Raw genomic sequence first — 18,685 nt, forward strand, 5'->3', positions numbered from 1 at the left:
TCTCTGAAATTTCAATAAAATTGTTCTTGTTTGCCATCCACTACAAGAAAAACAAGCATTGGCGATCATTTTTTACGACCAGACGGAATTCTCGTTGTAAAAGGTAACAATCAACGACCAGGTCCTACATTTGATCGCTATAGCTAAATATTAGTTGCGGCCTGGCTAAAATCTCGTCGTAGATATCAAATTCTCGTCGCAGAAACAACTAAAATGTCACCGAAATGAAAGCGGGATTTTTTTCGCGGGTGGAAATATTCTAAATTTTATTTACAATGACACAAATATTCTGAATTTCGTTATTCTTGACTCACCCAACTAATTTTAGAAGACTTTTTCCCAAAAAAAAAAAAAAAAACTAGTTTTAGAAGACTAAAATATTATTAAAACCTAATTAAAAAAACTTGAGAACTCACGCAAAACCCTTCGTCTTCCATACATTTCATTGCACAGTAACATTACACATCTCTCTGACTATGGCGGTTTCGGATTTTCTCAAGCAATCCGAATCTTGATGCATGGTGAAGTTTCATGAAAATTCTGTTTTTATCTCACAATTCAATTAGCTTTAGTCCAAATTCTCAATATTCTGGGTCGAAATCACATATTGCGGTTCAGTAGGAGTTCGAGAGCGTAATTTTTTTGTCGAATTCCGGTTCATCAGGTTTCAAAAGCATCAAAATTCTGGGCCGAATTGCCACTTGCGGTTCATCAGGAGTTCGAAAGCTTCCAATTTGCCCCAAGAATCTGATAATTTCAGCATCTTCCGAGTTTAGAGGTTTGATATTTCTCATTGATTATTTTTTTTTTCAAAATTGTGGATGTTTTGGATTTTTGGCTATGCAATTGAAATTTATGAAATCCCTCTGTTTCTGGTTGTCCGGTAACACGACATTGTATATATCTTAACACGGAAGAATCATTTCGTTAAATTTGTTTAGTTTCCATCGAAGATAGTTAAATCAAGAAGATTGTTGCGTAAAATTTTTGGGTCGAATTCCCAATATTGTTGGGTTGCTGCTTGTTTATTTTTTTTTTTGATTCAAGGGAGGCAAAGCCAAGGAAAAGAAAACAATACAAAAGAGAAAACCAGCTAGGTGGCAAAACAAAGCTACAGCAAAGAAGAACCACACTAAGGAGGTACCAGACGTGGGAAAGCCACGCCTTGGACATCCTCAGCTAGAATTCTAAACAATAAAGGATGGGGGTTATGTGGGTTGCTGCTTGTTTATGGGTTTGGGTTCATTAAATTTGCGTTTTGTTTTGTTGCAAATTTCGTCATTGAATGATGATCTCTGGACTATTGTTTTTATCCTTCCCACATTTCACCTTAAGGAGATCTTTGTTTAGCTCTTATAATCCTGTAGCAATCCCATTTGTTTATATTAGGGAGTAAGAGGTACAAGAAAAACTTCAAAGTTCAAACCAACCAAAGAATCCCTGAATTTTAGAGTGGGACTAATCAGACCGTTGAATGTTGATGTCTTTAGTAAACTGTCTTCAGTCTTGTGCACTAAGCTTCATTTTATTTTATTTGCTAACTCTATTGATTTGATTTTCATGTTAAGTTCCTTCAAAGAAAAGGAAAGAATGAAACAGAAAAAAGTTCACCAATGTTAATTTCCTCCATTGATAGTTGGCCTGCAATGATTTTGTCCCGTGCCTTTGCTTTGGGACTAACTACATCATTAACCATGCATCCAGAAAGAACAATTCATGGGAGCAAAACAAATATAAAAAAGGTCATTTGCTCACAAATAGAAGACAAGCTAAATAAATCAAAGATAGAACATTTTTTTTTTGGAAATTAAGTAAGGTTTATAGCTCAATCCACAAAAACAACCTAAAGCTAGCTAGATAAGCCAGCAAACACAACTAAAGTTGGACATGCCCAACATTACAACTCATTAATCCAACTACTATCATTATCTTTAACCTTAGCACTGAATGATTCTCTGCTTTACATTCATTTTGATATCCTGCACAGCCTTGCTAACTGTCATTACAACCTGATCCCACTGGGAAGAATTCCTATTTCTCCATATTACATAAACAGTAGCTGTAGTTGCAGCTAGTAGGACCATTTTCCTAGTCCTATTACCTTTATACCTATTCATAGTCCACCTGCAAAGCTGGATTAGGTTCCTTTGTCTCCATGGGATACCTAGCCAATGCAACACTTCAGACAGGCACAGTTCACTGAACTTACAATCAAACAGCAGGCGATTGATAGTTTCAGGATGCTGCTGGCAAAGCAAGCATTGGTCATTCACACACACATTCATTATCTTTGGCCTTTGTCTTGTTTTCAGTCTATCCTGAATAGCTAGCCACATAATCAGTCGATGTTTAGGTATAGTACACCTGTTCCAGACATATCTAGCCCACACCACTTGCATGTTGCCCCTCATCAAGAGCTGGTAGTATTGTTTAATGCTAAACTGGCCATTCATAAGCCATTGAACCCCATTTGTCTTCTCATTCATCAGGTTTTTAGCTTGACACACATACTTCCATGGCATGACTAGGGGATGTATAACTAGCCCAGTTTGACTCTTTAATGTAAACACCATGCACCCACTTCACCCATAGGTTATCTTATTTTTGAGCCACACCCCAGACAAGTTTGCTAAGAGCTACCATATTCCAAATTCTTGTGTCTCTAAAGCCCAGACCACCATCTTTTTTATATCTGCACAACTTTCCCCATGCTACTGCACCTGGCTTTGTATCATTATGGGTACCAGACCATAGAAAGCATCTACAGATTGAGTTGATCTCTTTCAGGATACTCTTAGGAATGATGAAGAGCTGTCCCCAGTAAGTGTGAATGCTCATGAGCACACTATTGACTAGTTGACACCTAGCTGCAAATGATAAGTGTCTAGTTCCCCAAATCTTTATTCTTATCATCATCTTCTCAACTAAGGCTTGGCAGTCCTTAGCCTTCAATTTTGATGTAGATATTGGCACTCCAAGGTATGTAAAAGGAAGTTGCCCAACTTTAAACCCACTAACCTCTGTCACTCTTTGAATGACCCCCTGAGTCATGCCAGTAAAGTAGACCTCAGATTTGTGCTTGTTAACCTCCAGCCCTGATGTGTGAGAGAATAGTTGGAGTCGTTGTAATAACATGTATATGGATTTGAAATCACCATGGCAAAACATTAAAAGATCATCTGCAAAGCAAAGATGCTTGAGATGTAAGTTTTTGCATTGAGAGTGGAATTTGAAACCTTCCAAGTCCTGTACATATGATAGTATTCTGTCTCGGTAATCCATACATAGAGCAAAAAGCAAGGGAGACATTGGGTCCCCTTGCCTGATACCCCTTTGAGCTTCGAAGAAACCAGTTGGCACACCATTCAGCATAAAGGAAAACCTAGGTGTTCTAACACATACCATAACCAATTCAATGAATTTCCTAGGGAAGCCCACTCCCTCTAGCATTTGCTATATGAACTCCCAATTGACTGAGTCATAAGCTTTCTTCAGAGCTATCTTCATCATGCATCCAGCTCTATTATTGCTTCTATTGTAGTGTTTAACCAAGTCTTGACAAATCAAGACATTATGGAGTATACTCCTGCCAGTATTGAAAGCTTCTTGATTGCTAGAAATAATCTCAGGAAGAATATTATTCAATCTCTCACTGATCAGCTTGGTAATACACTTGTAAATCATAGAGCAACAAGCAATAGGACGAAATTCACTCACATTTTCAGGAACTTTAACCTTTGGTATCAATGTTAAGGTTGTAACATTAATAACCTTCAGAAGCTTACCAGTCTTAAAGAAATCTAGCACAGCTTCACAGATTTCATCACATATCACCTCCCAGCAGTGCTTGAAAAAGCAGCTATTGAAGCCATCAATTCCTGGAGCCTTGTCATTAGGGATGCTAAACATCACTCTCTTGACATCCTCTTTTGTGAACTCAGCTAGCAGCATCCTATTGTGATCTTCAGTCACCAGCTTTCCTTTTTGCATGATAGCTTCCATGATAGCTTTCTTTTGCTCAACCCCAGTAAATAAGCTTTTATAAAAGTTGACAAAAGCTTCCTCTACTTGCTCTTTTTTATTCAGCCACTTGCCAGTCATGTCATGTATGGCATGAATTCTATTATGTCTTCTCCTAGCTTTGATAGCTTCGTAGAAAACTTTAGAATTTTCATCTCCACATTTTAGCCAACTCAGTTTAGCTTGCTGTTGAAGCTTAGTGTGAAGCATCTTCTGTGCTTGTTTGTATTGACTTTGAGCCTCTTTTTCTGCATTACAGAGACTAGAATCCCTAGGATTCTCATGCATGGCATCTTGAATTTCCACCAGCTTAGCTTTAGTGTTACTAACAGCTATCTCAGCATGCATCAGTCCATCCCTGATTTTTCATCCTTCTAAGAGCTAGCTTAATGTTCTTCAATTTCTGCACAACTCTGTACATAGCACATCCAAAAATCTGCTTCTCCCATTCCATTTTAACAATCACCATCAATTCTTCATGTTGACACCAGTAATTACAGAACCTAAAGGGTTTCTTTAAGCTCATATCACACTACTAGAAATAGAGTACTTTCTCAACACAATTGCCTCAACGCTTTACTTAAGTGTTAAATATAATCAATAAATCGCGTTTTTTCTCAACGCTTTTCTGTGTTGCAATATTTCTCATCACAGAAAAGCGTTGAGAATTATCACCACGTGCCTACCACATGATGTCAACCTAAACCCCGCCGCTATTTTCAAACTTTTTGATGAAAAAATAATTAAGTTGTCTCTCTTAACCGCGCGCGTATTAGGCGGTCACCACCACTAACCACCTAATAGTAGTGGATCGAATACTCCGATCGAGTGTGAGCACACTAATTCTCAACCGTAATCTCAGAGTTTGCAGCGTTAGTTCTTGAACTTGCTAAATTGGGGTGAGCAAATTGATCTTCATCTTCAAGGTTAATGGTTTACGAGCAAATTCTTCATATTCAAGGTTAATTCAAGCTGTTATTTGACGCAAATTCTGCAAATTACAGATGACAAATTCTGTAAATTGAAGCTGCTAATTGACGCAAACTCCATACTCGTTGATTTTCTTCTGCAAATTACTCAAGGTCAGTGATTTTGAGCAAATTCTTCATTGTTTGCTGTTTATGAAACGAAAAAAGTTCCAAATTAATCCAAACTCTCATTCAATTAGTTCCGACGAAGTTGTAAATTCGCTAATTTCCATATCTTCTTTTGTCCACGCAACACCTAAGTGAAATTCTTGGGAATTTTGTTGAAATTCAATGGGCTTTCTCTGAATTTATGTTATTTTTTGTTTCTAGGTTGTATTTGCACTACTTTTCAAATTCCGTAGGTTTGTGGGTACTTAAGTCAGTTTCTTGGGTATCTTACTGAAGAGGGGAAGGGTGGCAGAGGATAGGTTTGTGGGTACTTAAGTCAGTTTCAAAGGGATCTTGAGTGCATATAAGCCCCTTGTTACTTCTAGGGCATGTCTTGGCAAAATTCTATATTCTAGATGAATGTTCTTGAATATCACAATGGTGATGGATAGTACAGCGGGAGAGAATACTAAAGTTGTCTTTTCGATAGGTAAAGTTTCAAAAATCAATTGCTGGTTACACATAATGTGATGTTGATAGAAGATGGATAACTACTCCTTTTTCCAGTGTTCTTTTAGGTCCTACTCCCTGGTTCAAGTCCGTGATTTGATCTTATAGAGGATAAGTGCTTATCTGCTGTAGGGTTTGGATGGCTTCTATACTTTTTTTTTATCTTACTTGAGATGTCTTGGTTTGATGAGCTGTGATTGTAAATGTTAGAAGAGCAATAAGCCTCTTAAGAACTTATAATATGAAACTTTAACTAAATCAGATACTAATTGACTGAAATAAAGAGAGAGACGGACACACGGAGTAGGGATGTACCAGTATCATCAAGTATTATAGGAGGTTGACCTTTGTGAGGTATGGGTGTATCTGCATTACAGCAACATATACAGACCTTTGAGACTGATTTATCAGATGGAAGCTACTCATACTACTACCTGGATTTTGGAGTAGTTGACTGCTAAAGACGTCACAGCATAAGGAAGGGAACAAAGTTCTGGTAAACAGAACAGTGTGTTTTTTACTTGTTATTTTTAAGGGGTGAGGTGGGGGGAGGTTTGATGGATAAACACACAATGGTATGATATGCCCCTTGTTACTTCTAGGCAATGTCTTGGCAAAATTCTATATTCTAGATGAATGTTCTTGAATATCACAATGTGATGGACAGTACAGCGGAGAGAATACTAAAGTTGTCTTTTCGATAGGTAAAGTTTCAAAAATCAATTGCTGGTTACACATAATGTGATGTTGATAGAAGATGGATAACTACTCCTTTTTCCAGTGTTCTTTTAGGTCCTACTCCCTGGTTCAAGTCCGTGATTTGATCTAAGAGGATAAGTGCTTATCTGCTGTAGGGTTTAGATCGCTTCTTCTATACTTTTTTTTTTTATCTTACTTGAGATGTCTTGGTTTGATGAGCTGTGATTGTAAATGTTAGAAGAAAAGAACATGTCTGTCTCTGGAGGAGATAGTGCAACAAATCCACCTCGCCCACCCATAGTGATAACCTACAGTAGACGTGGCAAGAGGGGACCACAAGGAGAAAGAGAAGAGCAACGTTCACCTGCAAAACCGACTGAAATAGCAGAGAATAATCAGGGTATGGCAGGGAATATTCTGGAGTCCCAGGAATGAATGAGCTGGAGGGTGAGGTGTCCTTAGGAGCAGAAATCAGGAGACTTGGGAGAGCTATAAATAATAGAAGAGGGAAAGGGTTAAGGCATCCAGAAATTGAGTAATTACTAGAGTAATTAGGAGAGATCTTGGCCTCTCGAAAGCCCTGACTTATCTTGTAAACCTTGTTCTCTTAAATCAATCTATCTCTAATTCTGTGACAATTTTCTGTGCTTATTGCATTTGTTCTGTTAATTGTTAGTATACTGTGTTTGAGAAGGAAGGAGATCTGGTTTGTTACAGATATTGTGTATACAAAATTTTAGGCCATATATTGTGCATACAAAATTTTCTTGACATCTAAATGTTGAAAGGTAGAACATTAATTATTAGTTTACTTCAGATTAGACCTACAATTATTTTGTTTTAGTTTCTTTTGCTGCTGAGATTTTTATCTTCCTTTGTACCATTATGTTAAGTTATCTTTACTGCTGGTAGGTGTTGATTGCTCGCGAGTGCTATATTTCATTGTCCCAGAATAGTTGGATCTGCATTTAGTGTTTGTGTGATTGTGCCAGGTGAGTGCATCTTTTACTCTTAACATATGATGATATATACATGTGTAGTATAATAATATTTGATTCTAGGCACTTAAATGCTTACCTATGTTGAATTATAAGTCTTATTGTGGGTACTCTTACGAACATGATTACATATATTCCATAATACTATGATAGTTATTCTATGTATGCTTTGATTGTACTCTCTGTGAAATTCTTGATAGTTTATCATATATTCATGAGTATACAATGGTACTTTTGTTGCCCTCATAGTTATAATGGGACACATTCTTGGATGATAGATTCAGTTTGCATTGAATAGCTAATCTTATTTTTTTTCCTTTGTTTTTAATGTAGACATACCTATGAAAAAGCTTATATATAATTAGAGTTAGAATTAATGTATAAATAGTGGTAAAAAATAGGGATAAGCTCACACGTTCAAAATTATGATAGTATTTAATCTAACATGAACTTTTCGTTTTTATGATTCTTCGTATTATTGTTTTGTGTAGCCATGGATACGAATTGGATTAATTTACGAAATGATTATCCGGCTTTTTATAAAGTTCATGAATTTCATTGAGCTAGCTAAAGAGACTCTTATAGAAGGAAAAACTCGATGTCCATGTAGTAAGTGCAAGTTGCGTAAATGGTATACCGCGATGTAAGGGACATATTTTGTTAATTTCACAAGGAGTATAGGAATTGGATCTTTCACCGTAAAAATGATGAAACAAGTAGTACCCAAGGACCTCTTAGTAGCCAAGAAACGATAGTAGGTCGAGACGATATTCGGGGCTTGCTAAATGATGCATTTAGTGTTAGCATTCCACCATCCACTTCTCAACCTCAAGATCAATCTTTTGAAGAACCACATTTGGAGGAGGAAGTATTAGGCGACATGCATGAGGAGGATGATTTCCCTTCTGAGGTAGATACTGAACTTCCATCCTTCAATACCAAAGAAGAAGAAATCAAATATAAAAGACTAATCAGGATACACACACACTAGCATAGGTGTATGGTCATATTCACCCTCAGGAAGAATATGAACCTCAGCACTATCCTGTCCATCCACACTTGGTTAGCTAACACCCTATCAATTTTAGAAAAAACTCTTTTCTCTCCATCCTGTTTATTACACCAAGTGTAATATCTCCCTGTAGCTTTCACATCACTGATCTGACACTCAGTAATGCACTCCAGCATTGGTGTAAGCTCAGCTCTTCTTACACTACTACCAATCCTATCATCAGTATTAAAGTCTCCTAGGATTAGCCAGGCACCCACCATTCTTCTATTGATTTGTTTCAAGCCAGACCACAATTCACTCCTACTTTGTTGGTCATTAAAACCATAAACAAATGTGCACTCAAATCCAATAGCCCCTGTCTTTGGTTGTACCCAACAGTGGACAAACTGGCTATTCACAATTTTAATATCCACGGTAAAAGCATTAGGACACCATCCTATCATAATTCTGCCATTCTCATGACACTTCAGGTTGTGAGGAAAACACCACCCACTACAGACATTCATATACGTACTCCCTAGATTCTTCATTTTGACTCTAGTTTCTAGAAGACTAAATAACTTAATGTTGTGAGACTCAATAAACCTTCTCACTTCATTTTGTTTATTCCTGTTATTTAGCCCTCTAACGTTCCAAGCCATGATGTTATCCATCAGTGTTAGGGGTTATCACCCCCTGCCCTTTATCAACCAATTCCTCCACCATATCATCTTCCCCACTGTTTCCTTCCTTCCTGCATCTCCCTACTTTCATTTCTCCCCATCATACTAGTCTCTGCTTCCTCATTTAACACATGAAACGAGTTATGGGTTGGGATATTCGTTTCTTTTTGCCTCACATTCTTATGTCTCACCCCTATCTGCTGAAACCCATTTTTATCCTTCACAACTTCACCTTTCTTCACCCACATCTTCCTCCCTCCTTTATTCCTGCAATTCTCCAATTCATGCCTAAAGCCTTTGCACTGAGTACATTGAATGGGCCTCCATTCATATTCAACTTTTTGTTCCATCCTATTCCCATGTTCATTACAGAATACAATGCTATCAGGCAAAGTATCATTAATCCCTATTTCCTCCATAACTCTTGCAAAGTTCAATTTCTCCTTCTCTTTCGTTGCTTGATCCATTTTAATAACTTTACCCACCATACCAGCTATCTTAAACAAACTTCTCTCCCCCCAATATTTGAAAGGAAGCTGAGGAAGCTTAATCCAAATAGGCACATTTGAAACATCATCTTTATCCATATGGATCCCATAGCTTAGTGATCAATGGCTTTTGATGAAAAAACATGAATCCACTCGTCGTCACCTTAATACAAGATTCCAAGGAATCAAATCTCACAATGAATAAGCCTTTGCCCACCATAGCTATTTTATTAATGCCTAGTTTCCCCCAAACTCTTCTAAAGTATCCATCCATCACTGACAATGGTGGGTTAGCCCCCAATACAAAGCACACAACAGCAGATGACCAAAGATCCCATAGCTTAGTGATCAATGGCTTTTGATGAAAAAACATGAATCCACTCGTCGTCACCTTAATACAAGATTCCAAGGAATCAAATCTCACAATGAATAAGCCTTTGCCCACCATAGCTATTTTATTAATGCCTAGTTTCCCCCAAACTCTTCTAAAGTATCCATCCATCACTGACAATGGTGGGTTAGCCCCCAATACAAAGCACACAACAACAGATGACCAAAACTCTACTTCCTCCTGAATGTCATCAGAATCAATTTTCACAAGATTGGAAGAATTACTCACTTGGTTTTCTTGTTGATCCACATCCTCTACAAAGCCTTCTTGCAGTACCCATCTCTTTTTCACTACTCTGTATAACATTAAGCCATTCCGATAATACCGATTGTTCCCCCACGACCCCTTATTCTTCCCTTTCCCTTTTTGGGCACTCTTCCTAGCTCGCCCTCTTGCCATGGCTACACTGAGAAAACCAATGGAACAATGTTTTCTAGAGAGAAGGGAGAGTTTCTCGCAAAGATAGAACATTATTAAGCAAAGATTAACTGTGACTCACTCTAGTGATTAGCCTAATAGAATATATATCAAGAATCCCAGATTTGTTCGAGGAGTGAGAGTATCTTTGTTGCTACTAGATGATTGGAACTTCAAATTAGACTCCTCCATCTAACTGTAGAAGCTAGTCTGCTCCCATGAACTTATCAAAATAGCCCAAGTGAAGTAGATTATACACTTTCTCCAACTAAGTAGCTAAGTATTTACGACGAGGAGCAAAAACTGGTTGTAAACTTTTTAAGGACGAAGCCTTTTACGACGAGCGACGACCAGGCGCGTTTCTCGTCGTAAAAGGGCTTTTACGACAAGATTGGGCGTTTCAACAACGGGAAATCTCGTTGTAGATGCTTGTTTTTCTTGCAGTGATTGTCTTCTGCTTGTGTGCCTTTTGTAATTTGTCCCCAATTGTTGTTTTTTTTGATGAATTTTGTAAGTATCAATCTGTTTTTTCGAATTACAATAGGTTTTTGTTATATTTTAGGTTTTATTAATTAGAGATCACTGCCTCATATTATGTTCATGTGGATTTTTGTCAGAAAATATCAGTTGGTTAAAAATCTCAATTAATTACAAGATTTTGCTGGATGCACTTTTAGGCAGTATGGTAGTGTAGAAGATGAAAAGAACACTGATTTATTTATTTATAAATGCCAAATTTAGTGCAATGTTGAAAAGGCGTAATGTATTATGTATACCTGGCTACTGCTTTCCATGTGAGATCTGACCCATAATTGCCTCCCACAGGCTCATCTTCAATATGTTACTCCTTTGTCCGAGTTATTGCCATGTTAAAAGTGTAATTTAAACTGATAATATGACAATGTGATCCAATCAGGGGTAGTGTGCAGATTATTTTCATATATTAAATGGACAAGACACCCTATAATTTGCCAATATGTTGAAATTATAGTGTTGCTTTGTTTGGCTTCAATAATTCCCCTGTTGGTTTTAGACATGCATATTAAGCGTAAGCATATGAAATTGATTGAGAGAGATTCAGGGGTGCCTCTACCATGATTATGTTGAGAAAGTTTTGATGTATGGTGATATCTACGTAATGGGCACACATGATTATTATGATCTCTAGTTCTAGGTAGAGACTGGTTGTGACAATGCTTTTAGTATTCCCAGTTTTATTTGGTAGGATAAGTTTTTATATTAGAGGAAAAATTTGAACAACCTTTTGTAAATTATGAACCTTATAGTGTTCGTGTTTCTAGTCTAATTTATTTTCTGCTCGTGTTACCTATTTCTTTGGATATATTACATGTGCTAATTATAATTTTGGTCTTATTTTTCTTCTTTTGAAGGTACTCGAAAATAATAATAAAGGTCTAACAGATAGGACACTACTTGAGGTTTCAAATTGGCTACCATCATTGTTTTGCTAGATCTTAGTATTAGTTAGCTTTGTAAGGCTACAACTACATTTTTAGTGTGTTTTAATTTGTAATATTTTTAGAAACATATTAGTTATGAAGTATTATTAATGAACGTGTGTAGGGATTTTAATTGTATGAACTACGTTTATGATTTATCATTTATGATAATATATACAAAGTTCGAAGTATTTTTATGTAATCTTCAAGTTCCATTGTTGACTTTATATTATAAATTACTATATATTATATTACTGTGTTATTATATATTATTATTTGTTAATTATTTAGTCCATACAAAATCTAGACGCTTTTCCTTGTCAAGAACTTATGACAAATATAAGCATAATTTTCCATCCAATTTCTCTCAACACTAAAAGGCGTCGTGACTAATTGTAGTTGACGAAAAGCGTCTTGAATTAAGACACTTTAAAGTGTCTATGTCGACTGATTCTGCTCGGCGCTTTTTGGAAGTGTCGAGAGCAAATTTTTCGACGCTTTTAAGCGTCGCCAATTGAGCCAAAAAGCGTCTTCTGTATATGTAACTTCTTATGAATATACATGTAGCTACTAACTAAGTATTAATGGTTATAGACATGGCTGCTCCACCACCTATTCCTCTAGATTCCCCCTGGAGAGGAGTTGCCTCTTGTTTTGACCCCCGTTCGGATATCGCGATTGACGAGCTCCAGCTTGAGTACGTGGCGATGACCGTCGAGATATACAACACTGCTGTGGTTGACGCTGATCATGACTGGCCTCACCCTCCACTGTCCGAGATTGTATACCGGACCTTGCGCTATGATTTTCTTCACATCTTCAGGTGGGATACCCGGGCTTTCGACGAGATTTTTTTGCATGGATTCCATGCCCGACCTCAGGATGCGGGTACTACTGATCAGGTGTATTTCAGCCTCACCGATCATGTGAGCAGGGGCGTTCGCCCTTTGGCCATGCAGGGTCCCCCGCATGTGTTCATCAGCTGCACTTCTTCAGCCAGTTACACCCCGAGCGTCTCGGAGTATCGAAATGTTTTTCGATACGAGATATATGCTCCAGGTGGGATCAATGTGGCGGAGTCTCTCCCGGATTACGCTTTTCCTTCCCAGGACGAGGTGTCTTTTGTTCAGCACATCCATCCTTCTTACATCTTCTCGGCCCAGCTCTTCCGGCTACGTCCAGGACGGTGAGTAAATCTAAACTGTATTATTTTAGTTTTATCTCTATAATATAAAGGAATTCATGTGGCACCATGGTGTCCACATGAAATTCCAAATATGTCCTTGTAAGATAATATGATTAGCAAAATAGCATGTGGCAAAATGTAACTAATATTTTATACAAAATCAATAGCATGTTTCACGCCTGATGCTGTAGAATAGTAACAATAGCATGCATGTCCTGATTCTGAGCAACAAAATATTGACTTGCCTAATTTACAAAATACATAACTATATTTACGTATATTTAGCTAATCCTATAGTTGACATATATTTAAAATCAAATATTGCTACAATTAGTGAAGACTTGCTACAATCATGAAACCTTGAATAATATCTTCAAACAAAAATCCCACTTTTTATTGATGAATTTGGGATTTTATCAGAATATGCTATTATATTGCTTGAAAATCACATTTCCCTCCGGTGTTATTGCTTTTTCTCTCCCATGATATTCTAGGTTTTATTTATGTCTCCTAAAATTAACAACTTGTATATATATATATATATATATATATATATATTCCTCCAGGTCAATTTATAATTCCTCCTTCCCTCCCATTATATTTAACTTTATGGCTGGGTTTTGCTCCTATTTTTTTTGAAAGTATGAATTGTTTATCATTGTACAGAATCCTCCCATTTGCCACTAAGCTCATAATTATCCTCAGTTATTCAACGCTTGAAACGACGGTATGTGATTGCCTTTAATATGTGCTATTTTATTCTATTTTTATTATTTGCTAGATTGCTAATCTGTTGTGTAATCAGGTATTCCAGGCGGGAGCGGGTTGATGACATGCTGCACCTTAATGATGGATTCGACGCGGCCCCGATGTTTCAGAACTTCTTCCCCCGCTATTCAGTCCAAGTGTGTAATCGAGCATTACAAGTACAATATCACTAAAGGTAAAAAAAGTAAGCTAAAGTCAATATTGTAATCTTTTTTAATCTATTTGCTACTGTACGTAGTATAGTTTTAATGCAAGTAGGCTGGCATCCTTACTTAGCTTGCTGAAAAATTAAAGTTTATTCAGCTAATAAATACTCCGTAGTTGGTAACATCTATCTGATTTAGATTTCAGGTAGCATTATAGTATAGGTTTTATGAATATCTTACTGGACAAAAAAGGGTTTTAAATAAACTGAATCGACCTTTCATTTGAGTTGATAATTGAGCTTTTGTCTCCATTTTCTCCGATACCCCTGACATGTTAATTTTTTTTCCAATTCTTTTAGCTGTCATAAAGGTTTAACTTTATAAACTTCATAATCGAATTTCATGCTGGAGCCAAAAAAACTTCTGTGTTTGATGTACTCACCTTTTGTGGTAAATACATTTTTTGACCCTCATCTGTTCTCCTTATTGTGATAGAAGCCAATATAGCACTTGTTCATGTTGGACAATTTTTTCTGTATCAAGACATGCTACTTAGACCTTTGGTTAATTTAGTATTCTTGTTCTGCGAGATCGATTGTGGATCCTATCTGTCTTTAAAGTTCCAAGTAAAAGCGAAGATCTTAGATTTTGCCCTTTTGGCTGCTAACCAGCTAGGCTACAGCCTACAGTTGCATTCATCTTAATGAATTCATCTTCATACACCCTCATGAATGGAAGAAATTCTTTGTGCATAGGCTGTTGTGCTGGTATTTGGAAATTGCTTCCTCAAAGCAGCAGAAATCTTGATTTGGTTGCCTTGTTGGGTTTTCATACTTGTATTTGAACTTTGAAGGTCAGTTGGAAAAGATAACTTAGGTTGACTGGCTTTTATAGGTTTACTTGGTTTTATAGTTTATGAGGAAAGTGGAAAGTGGAAAAGCCAAGTAAAAATTGTCTGACTGGCTTTTATAGGTTTACTTGGCTTTTATAGGACTCATTTGATGTGGAATAATAGATGACAGATTTTCTAACTCATTTGATGTGGTAGGAAGGTTCAAGGCCACCGATACAGGAAAATTGCGTGCAGAATACAGTCGCCTCGTTGAAGGATTGGCTCAAAGGGGAAATTTATCGAGTATGTCATTACTTCGTAGACAATTTTCTCGAAGATGGTTTGTCGCCTTTTTCTGGTGGTGGCAATTTGTTTCAATATATTGAAATTTTTAACGCTTTTGCTATTACTTTTTTATTTTAGGTGGTGATACTTGGCTTTCCAACCCGGCTCTGCCTGATGATATCTTAAAAGAGGCGGTAGCAGGGAATATTCGCCGAGCAGAGCATTTTTTATCTGTTTTGCGTAGATTGGTGCAATATATCAAAGGCCGGTTACAAACTGATAATTTTAAAAAGGAGTCACCTGTTTCTTTTGTAGCATCCCTACATGCGCAAGCTGGACTTGACCAAAAAACCTTGAAATTCTGTTATGACCGCCTGCACTCCCTGATGTTGACCCTTGAAATAACTGATACAGATGAGTTCTCAAGTATTCACTTGCTATAAAGCCTGTATTTGAACGTTTCCAGACAGTTGTAATTACCTTTGGAACTCTGAGCCTATCGATCTGTACCTACGTCTTCTTAATTTTAATCCTGTAGTCAGTCGAAGTTTTACTATGTCCTTGACGAGGGAGTGCATATGTCCAATGGTCCTAACTCGTGGAAGGTGAATGCTTTAACTTGGATCTTCATCTTGCATCTGTTTGACTTTTTGATTGAACATTTTGTGATGATCTGACCCTATATTTCAATTTTGCTGACAGTATATTTGTCTTTGGTTAACATGTAAAGTTTCTACTCTTAACTCTTCACATATCTGTTTATATGTTTGTTTCAGTTATCAACTTCCAGTTAGCACGAAGTATGATATGAGAAGTGATCCTGGTGTTGGAAGAAACTATGGGAGACTATTTCTTCGTCAGTTATTCATATATGGATGCCATTGTTTATACTTGGAATGAAACTGGAATTCTAAAGGTACAAATGGTGTATTGGTGCATGAGCTCTTATTATTTTCACTCTTACATACTGATTATCATTTGCAATCTCGTTACTCCGCTTGTTTGCTTTATGCATTGATCTGTTGATACTGGTCACTGGATGTGTTTATACTGAGATGTCTGTGTTTGTCCCTTTGTGTTATACATTTAGTTGTATCTAGTGCTTACCACCATAGTAATTTTCTCATAATCCCTTTTTTTCTATTGCATTTGCTTTTAGGTATATCAAGTTCATATAGATTAGCTAGTTCATCAAGATTACCTGAAAATCCCAACATTTTGTTACAAACCCATGCATGAATTTGCAGTTTGCATAGTTAGTTCATACAGGCTGCCGAGAATCCTAAAGTTGTCCATTTATATACTAAATATTACCCTCTTACATGCTATATAGTTTAACAGAAAATGTAAACGGTTATCTGTTTGAATTACCTGAGTACCACCTTTGTTTCTCAACATTTTGCCCACTTTCCTTATTGGATAGTCTCTAGATAGTTTACCCATTTTCTTATATGAATACCTTTTCAGACAATTTTTTTCTTGTGACTTGCTATCTTTGAAACTAAATAATGAAAACCGTCACCTAATCATCATACTGCTTTAAAATGGACACTGATGTCTGATGGTAGTAAAGATCACCATTTTCCCTACATTTTCCCTTTACAAATGTAACTGATCTTTGAAATTGCTTTTTAAGGTGTTGTATCAGCAACTTTTAAGTAAGTGTTTATCCTGTTATAGAATCTAGAGGTAGGAGAAGCTTACAGTGACATACTTTTTTTATGATTGAATTTTGACATGTTTATTGCTTACTTCACTTGTATTATAGGGGAAAGGTAGCCGAAGGTATAGATTTTGATCGACATTATGGAAGACTAGTGATCATGTTTGGTGTTCCATTCCAGTACACTTTGAGCAAGTGAGTTGATATGTTCCCTTCTTCAGATAAACTTGCTATTGCTCTTGTACTTTTATTACTTCTGCCCTTGCAATTGCATGTTGCATATCTTTTTATTTTCTAACTTCCTAAAAATTTTTTTCCGATTCTGGATTAGAATACGAATCAGAGCCATAGTTCGTCAGTGAATGGATCTTTACATCTTAATACAGTATCTCAGTGTAAGCAGTGGTCAAATATGTTCCTATTTAACTATCTATATTGGTTAATGATGAGGACAATATTGAGAACAACGAAGCCCGCTCTCAGGGAAATTGAGAAATGGATTCATTTAACATCTTATTTGTCCATCGGTTTTTAGTTTATCTTGTTTACATGAGAAAGACTCCTAGCTGATATGCAAAGTCTCGTATTGGAACTAGTTTGTTTAGTAAGAAAATTTGTCGTCATTTGAGAGATATGAGGGGCCATTTGGTTTCAGGCCACCTAGGAAGGGAATCGAATTATTTGAACCCAGCTATGTTTCTTGCCATTTGTGTGATAGTTTTCTCCTAATTCATTTTCTTACCCCACTTTTTGGTAACTGGTTTATGCAAATCCTCTTTTCTGCATTCTCCTCCTCTCCTAGGCATTTCAGTGCCATTTTGAATCTCATGAGCTCTCTATCCAAATTAACTTTAGAGCTTTTGTATCGCACCCCCCTCTCTTTGCACTGATATGATATATGTCGGCACACCACCTCTGCTTACGCCTCCAACCACCAGTAAGCAACTAGACAACTTTCTCTTCCTCACATGCAAATGAAATATCCTTGACTTCTCTCGTTTTAGAATTACTGTGCACTTCTCCTAACATAAAAATGCCAAAGCAATCCCAAATTTACATCTGGAGCATGTGACATTAGCATTGATTTAATGTGGCCTAACACATGGCATAAGAGTGCCAGAGTTTACTGCTTTTCGGGCTTATAAAGCCCAAGTAGTCGACAATCAGCGTGGTCGCGATCGATAAAACAAACGATACAATACAATATTTTTGCTCAACTAAAATTAAGTCGTTTTTCTAGAATCCACTTCTCCCCCATACGACAAGTGAATAAAAAAATGGAAAAACTACCGTTAAAGCAGCCTAAGCGAGAGTTACAATATCCGATTTGCATCATGTCCCCTATTTCTTGAAAATATTCCATTACTGTTTGCTAATAGTAGTGAAATTCATGGTACAGAGTAAAAATAAAATCAAACTATTAATTGAATGAACCCATCCAATAAATTCAATTATCGAAGTATTCAGAGACTTTTTAGAGTTTGTATACAAACTATATTCTGCTTTCTTCACGACTATTGCTAACTACTAAGTAGTTAGATATTACCTCCCTTTAAATTCACGGCCCAATCAGTAACCAGTCCAATAGCAATGGCAAAGTTGCAGAATGTTCTTCCACTACTTACTAAAACGAAAATCTTTCTTTGAATCCTAGACGCAAGAGTTTATAGAGCTTTCACTTTTGAGAACCCCTAGATACTTGGAATCAAGTACATATCTAGAGACCTCTTTGTCTACTTCCCTTCAGCTGGCAGCGTTTGCTGCCACAAGAGAGGTGGTCAGTGGGTGGTACAGCGCTCCTGTTGATTGTCCTTGCCTATTTTGATACAGTTCTGGTGACTCAACTGTTTTGTGGCCTAACCTAAATTATTGGTCTTTGGGTTGAATAAAGAAGGTACAGTTCCACAAAATTGAAATTCCTGGGAAGTTCATATCCTAAAAAGGGTTTAAAATGATTGGTTGAGTGAGTAAGTTTCACTTAAGTAGAGGTTAGTAGGTAAGTCACTTTCTCCATTTTGTGGGAAGTTATTTTTTCTGTGTATTTGTCAATTAACAACTTTTAGCCTTTCACT

The 18,685-nt window shown here is 36.9% G+C and overlaps 1 long non-coding RNA gene across 5 annotated transcripts; it reads left to right on the top strand.

The window, feature by feature from the left end:
- Nucleotides 1–234: 234 nt before the first annotated feature.
- LOC109136296 (uncharacterized) lies at nucleotides 235–16,910 on the top strand. 5 transcript variants are annotated; one of them, XR_008967827.1, is made up of 10 exons: nucleotides 235–778; nucleotides 5,025–5,102; nucleotides 7,218–7,297; nucleotides 12,328–12,919; nucleotides 13,586–13,646; nucleotides 13,725–13,871; nucleotides 14,886–14,968; nucleotides 15,089–15,555; nucleotides 15,727–15,866; nucleotides 16,719–16,910. It is a non-coding gene; the product is annotated as an uncharacterized LOC109136296 (long non-coding RNA). The 5 variants fall into 5 exon arrangements; XR_008967825.1 differs by having other exon boundaries at nucleotides 13,725–13,862; nucleotides 14,882–14,968; XR_008967826.1 differs by having other exon boundaries at nucleotides 13,725–13,862.
- Nucleotides 16,911–18,685: the final 1,775 nt, after the last annotated feature.

This window comes from Beta vulgaris, chromosome 1 (assembly GCF_026745355.1).
Source record: "Beta vulgaris subsp. vulgaris cultivar EL10 chromosome 1, EL10.2, whole genome shotgun sequence".
NCBI lineage: Eukaryota > Viridiplantae > Streptophyta > Magnoliopsida > Caryophyllales > Amaranthaceae > Beta > Beta vulgaris.